This window comes from Gobio gobio, assembly GCF_949357685.1.
Source record: "Gobio gobio genome assembly, chromosome: 18".
NCBI lineage: Eukaryota > Metazoa > Chordata > Actinopteri > Cypriniformes > Gobionidae > Gobio > Gobio gobio.
The window spans coordinates 1,255,094-1,261,093 of NC_137111.1; the positions used below are offsets into that span (position 1 = coordinate 1,255,094).

At 41.5% G+C, this 6,000-nt stretch overlaps 1 protein-coding gene across 2 annotated transcripts in view; it reads right to left on the reverse strand.

Moving 5' to 3' along the window:
* Nucleotides 1-5,632, reverse strand: part of LOC307141873 (GTPase IMAP family member 8-like) — a 28,870-nt gene extending 23,238 nt beyond the window's left edge. Inside the window, exon 1 of one of the 2 annotated variants that reach the window (XM_079842332.1) lies at nucleotides 5,513-5,632. The gene's annotated coding sequence lies outside the window, so the exon portion shown is untranslated. The remainder of the gene's footprint in view (nucleotides 1-5,512) is intronic. The other variant, XM_079842333.1, reaches the window with a different exon arrangement.
* Nucleotides 5,633-6,000: the final 368 nt, after the last annotated feature.

A 6,000-nucleotide genomic window follows, 5' to 3' on the forward strand; every position in this document is an offset into this window, starting at 1 on the left:
AGCCAGGACTTTGTAATGTGTGCAGAATGTGGTTTTGCATTGTCTTGTTGAAATATGCATGGACGTCCCTGGAAAAGATGTCTTCTTGAAGGCAGCATATTATGCTCCAAAATCTCTATGTACTTTTCAGCATTAATGGTGCCTTCACAGAAGTGCAAGTTACCTTTGCCAAGGGCACTGACACAACCCCATACCATGACAGACCCTGGCTTTTGGACTTGTTGCTGGTAACAGTCTGGATGATCCTTTTCTTCTTTGGTCCGGAGCACACGGCGTCCATTCCTCCCAAAAAATACCTGAAATACTGCTTCATCTGACCACAGTACACGTTTCCACTGTGTGATGGTCCATCCCAGATGCCTCCGAGCCCAGAGAAGTCGACGGCGCTTCTGGACACTGTTAACATAAGGCTTCCTTTTGGCACAGTACAGTTTTAACTGGCATTTGTGGATGTAACTACGTATTGTGGTACTTGACAAAGGTTTGCCAAAGTAGTCCTGAGCCCATGTGGTGATATCGCTTATAGATGAATGATGATTCTTGATGCAGTGCTGCCTGAGGGATCGGAGATCACGGTTGTTCAGTTTAGGCTTGCGCCCTTGTCCTTTACGCACTGAAATTCCTCCAGATTCCTTGAATCTTTTAATTATGTTATGCACTGTTGAATGTGAAATATCCAAATCTCTTCCTATCTTTCTTTGAGGAACATTGTTTTTAAACATTTCAATAATTTTCTCACGTATTTGTTGGCAAACTGGCGATCCTCGGCCCATCTTTGCTCCTAAAGGATTAGACCTTTCTTGGATGCTACTTTTGTACCAAATCATAATTACAATCACCTGTTGACATCACCTGTTTCAAATCACATCATTATTTAACCATTTTACCTCATTACTAGCCCTAAATTGCTCCTGTCCCAACTTTTTTTGAAATGTGTTGCAGGTCTGAATGACAGGAACGGATGCATATTTACAAATGACATGAAGTTGACCATACAAAACATGAAATATTTTGTGTTCATATTGTCTGCAATGAAATACAAGTCAAAGTAAATTTAGAAATCACTTCTTTTTTTTTTTTTTTGCGTATTCCATACTGTCCCAACTCTTTCTGATTTGGGGTTGTATTCTAAATGTAACTGGAAGCCAGTGTAAAGACCTGAGGACTGATGTGATATGGTTATATGTTCTGGTTCTGCTCAGCGTTCTGTATGAGCTGCAGCTGTCTAATGGTCTTTTTGGGAAGGCCAGTGAGGAGACCATTACAATAGTCCACCCTGCTGGTGAAAAAAGCATGAACGAGTTTCTCTAAGTCTTGTCTGGAAACAAAGCATCTAATTCTTGATATATTTTAGAGATGATAGTAAGCTGATTTAGTTATTGCTTTGACATGACTACTGAAACTCACGTCTGGCTCCAAAATCACATTCTACACAGCCGTGTAGAAATATAAATAAATGATGCATGGTAACTAAGCATGGACAGTTTTGTGAAATGAATGCCAGTGAAAGGTAAATGTAAAGCAGTTGATGAATATACTTACAATTCACAAATACCAAAACAACACAGCAGTCGTGAGTGGCGTGACGCAACAAAATCAAATAGAATCCACTGTTATTCGATCAGTTTCCTGGGTGCGGCGCAACACGAAAAATTCCTGACAGTAAACTGATGCCATGTTGTATTTCTGGATATGAATAGATTTATAGATTGCAGCGTTCACTTTGTCGCGTCCAGTACACATCAGCTACTGTGGTGCGGCTGCCGTAAAATAAAGAAAACAAAGTCATCTCAGTCTCTGTGAAAAATTTTCTGAAACTTGTTTCAAAAATGAACTGAAACTCAGCGAATACTTGCCACGTGAGAGATATGTCTTTAAAAAGCTTGAAGTGTCTACTTTTAAATGAATCCGTATCAAAAACAATGATCTGTTTAAGTAATCTATATGAAACCAATGAGCGGTACAATCTTTCCCGTCTTACTGGCTACACCCCTGCTATTCATACAGTAAGAGTTTAGGTAAGTCATGCGCATGGCCAATGCCATAAAAAGCTTCAAGTTTCATAATCAGATTTTGACTTTCCTGCGCGTTTGACTTTGCATGAGTCTTAGGCCAAGATGGCCACCACGCCGGAGTGTTCGGCCAAGATAGCTGACACACCAGAGTCTTCAGTCAAGATGGCCCCTACTCCAGAGTCTCTAGCTAAGATGACTGCCACTCCAGAGTCTCTAGCTAAGATGACTGCCACTCCAGAGTCTCTAGCTAAGATGACTGCCACTCCAGAGTCTCTAGCTAAGATGGCTGCCACTCCAGAGTCTCTAGCTAAGATGGCTGCCACTCCAGAGTCTCTAGCTAAGATGGCTGCCACTCCAGAGTCTTCAGTCAAGATGGCCCCTACTCCAGAGTCTCTAGCTAAGATGACTGCCACTCCAGAGTCTCTAGCTAAGATGGCTGCCACTCCAGAGTCTCTAGCTAAGATGGCTGCCACGCCAGAGTCTCTAGCTAAGATGGCTGCCACTCCAGAGTCTCTAGCTAAGATGGCTGCCACGCCAGAGTCTCTAGCTAAGATGGCTGCCACTCCAGAGTCTCTAGCTAAGATGGCTGCCACTCCAGAGTCTCTAGCTAAGATGGCTGCCACGCCAGAGTCTCTAGCTAAGATGGCTGCCACTCCAGAGTCTCTAGCTAAGATGGCTGCCACGCCAGAGTCTCTAGCTAAGATGGATGCCACTCCAGAGTCTCTAGCTAAGATGGCTGTCACTCCAGAGTCTCTAGCTAAGATGGCTGCCACTCCAGAGTCTCTAGCTAAGATGGCTGCCACGCCAGAGTCTCTAGCTAAGATGGCTGCCACTCCAGAGTCTCTAGCTAAGATGGCTGCCACTCCAGAGTCTCTAGCTAAGATGGCTGCCACTCCAGAGTCTCTAGCTAAGATGGCTGCCACTCCAGAGTCTCTAGCTAAGATGGCTGACACGCCAGAGTCTCTAGCTAAGATGGCTGCCACTCCAGAGTCTCTAGCTAAGATGGCTGCCACTCCAGAGTTTCTAGCTAAGATGGCTGCCACTCCAGAGTCTCTAGCTAAGATGGCTGCCACTCCAGAGTCTCTAGCTAAGATGGCTGCCACTCCAGAGTCTCTAGCTAAGATGGCTGCCACTCCAGAGTCTCTAGCTAAGATGGCTGCCACTCCAGAGTCTCTAGCTAAGATGGCTGACACGCCAGAGTCTCTAGCTAAGATGGCTGCCACTCCAGAGTCTCTAGCTAAGATGGCTGCCACTCCAGAGTTTCTAGCTAAGATGGCTGCCACTCCAGAGTCTCTAGCTAAGATGGCTGCCACGCCAGAGTCTCTAGCTAAGATGGCTGCCACTCCAGAGTCTCTAGCTAAGATGGCTGCCACTCCAGAGTCTCTAGCTAAGATGGCTGCCACTCCAGTCTCGTCCCATCATGGCCACCACTCCAGAGTCTCGTCCCGTCATGGCTGATAAACTGCAGCACTGACCATTGTGGCCACGGCTATTATGTGTGTTTCTACCCTCCAGGACTTTTCGTTGTTTTGGGCTTGGAGTTGATGTTCACTGAAGTCGTCAGGTGCCACTTTTTTGAGGGGAGGGTTTTGGCTTTCAGGTTTATAGTTACTTGTTCTTGTCACATGATTCCCTTGTCCTCATGTGATCAAGCCATGTGCCCCCTCATGTGATTAGGCTTGTTTGAGATGAGCAAAATCTGCGCAGAACCGATCACCGGCGATCAGCGCGAGATGCATTCCGGTTAGAAAAGTGTCCGAGGGCGGTCCGCCTTGCTCTGATGTCATGCCGACGTATGACAAAAAACTCTGGCGAGCGAAAGGCGGATGTGTCGGATTATGCAGTCGAGCGCAGCTGCTCTCCACCGACTGCGCTGATCAAAAGCATGATGGGAAACGACTTGCTGACGACACAGCTTAATGGTTATTGGTTTAAACAACCGTGATGTATGGTTCTTTTTTTTAAATGTTTGATTTTAAAACTCTGAGATCATGTTTTTATGTGTGAATATTCCCAAACTCTCTAGCAAAGGCGATCTCTCTGTGGGTTATGTGATTTTGTCATATTTATAAAATATATATATATATAAAAACATGTATGTAGGCCTAATTAAAGTCAAAATGTTTGATAAACACGTCTTTCGAATGGAAATAAATAACAAAAACTTTGGGTGTCTTGTTCATAATATTTATTTTCATATAAAAGTAGTAGCAGAACTTAAATTACATCCAGTTTATCAGCAACAAAGCGCACAAGTGTGAATCCCGCGATATCCGCCTTTGATCTCGCAGGTGTCTGATCCACTACGAGAAGAGAGAACTGTCCGGCTTGCCTGCACTTTTTTCACTCCTTCCCTCACTGCAGCCGCCTAGTCTCGGCTGAATTGCAGGCGAGGCGAGGCGCATCTCAAACGAGCCTAATGTTTCATGTTTTTATTAGTTGATTTAGTCATGTGGTTTCTCAGTTCTGTTCTGTCATTGGTTCTATGTCTCATTGTTGACAGGTGTATGTATGTATGTATGTATGTATGTATGTATGTATGTATATATATATATATATATATATATATATATATATATATATATATATATATATATATATATATATATATATATATATATATATATTGGATTTCAAGAAAAGTTAGATATTGGTGAAGAGTGTGAAAAATGTGTTTTATTGTAGCATCAGAACGAGTAGTGTGAAGATTTGTTGAAGCACAAGCTTTATTGACACACAACACAATGCAAAGAGGATAACGGACCAGTTACACTGGTGTTCCGCTGCACCCCCCCCCCCCCACACACACACACACACACTGATCTTAGCAGGGGCGGAGCTTAATTTGTTTAACCAATCACAATTACCTGTTCATGACTGCTCAACAATTACTAGGCAGATTTACTAAATTCAAGTTATATGCAGCATCATGATTGGAGGAATAATATAATATACAATAATATAATATCACATAATGATAATATTGTAGTATAAGCTAATTACATAAGACTTACATTCCTATAATAACTTTTTATGGGGGTTACATTTATAAAAGGCATATCTTCAATTTCACTATTTTTTACCCATGTTTTAACTTAGCCAGATAGCCTTTTTTGTGCAGCACGTTGTTTACCAAAAAAGAAAAAAAAGAAAAATTTAATTGGTGGATTTGACTGCCACCCTTTTGGTAATACATTTTAACAGTTCTGTAATCAACTGTTACTGCAGTCAATTTTTTATTTATAGTCAAAAGTTTTATTTAGAGTAAAAATGTATTTACTTATGTACATAGCCTGTATTCCTTTGCAGCAAATCTATGAGCATAAGCAATCTATAATATATAAAGTACAATGACTGAATAGATCTTACACCATGAACCAATGCCAGCTTCATTTGAAATGTTGGCATTCCATGAAGATTCAAATGTGATATATTTATTGATATTTAAATATATATATATATAGGTTATATGTATTGCTACTTATAAAAGTACTTACCTTTGTCACAATTTTCTTTCTTCCTGGTTTGGCCTTCTGAAAAAGCTGTAATTAATCTAACTATTTCTAAGCACAAACAGTTAGCCTGAACAGACAGTCACTGAGTCACTTCAAACTGAAGTGAGATCTTTATATGATGTGCATAAGCTTCTATCCATAAATCATGGTGGGTGTGTTTTCTAAAAGCATCATTAGCCAAATATGGTCACAAGTACTGTTGAACTTTCTTGGTTACAGTGGATCTTGTGACCACAGTTGACTTTGGGAACTGCTTTGTTTAACCCTCTGAGCCCTGAGCTGTTTTCTGGGCCCTGGAGGTGACATGCCCTGATATTTGAGCTTATTTCTGTTACTTGTAACATTTTCATGGCTAAAGTCGGAGTACACTTTATTCAGCACAAACTCTGCTACAATAATATGTGAGCAGTATTTATGTAAAAGTTTGTAGTTTTGAGAAAATTACGTTTATGCGTGGTTTGTGGAAAGAA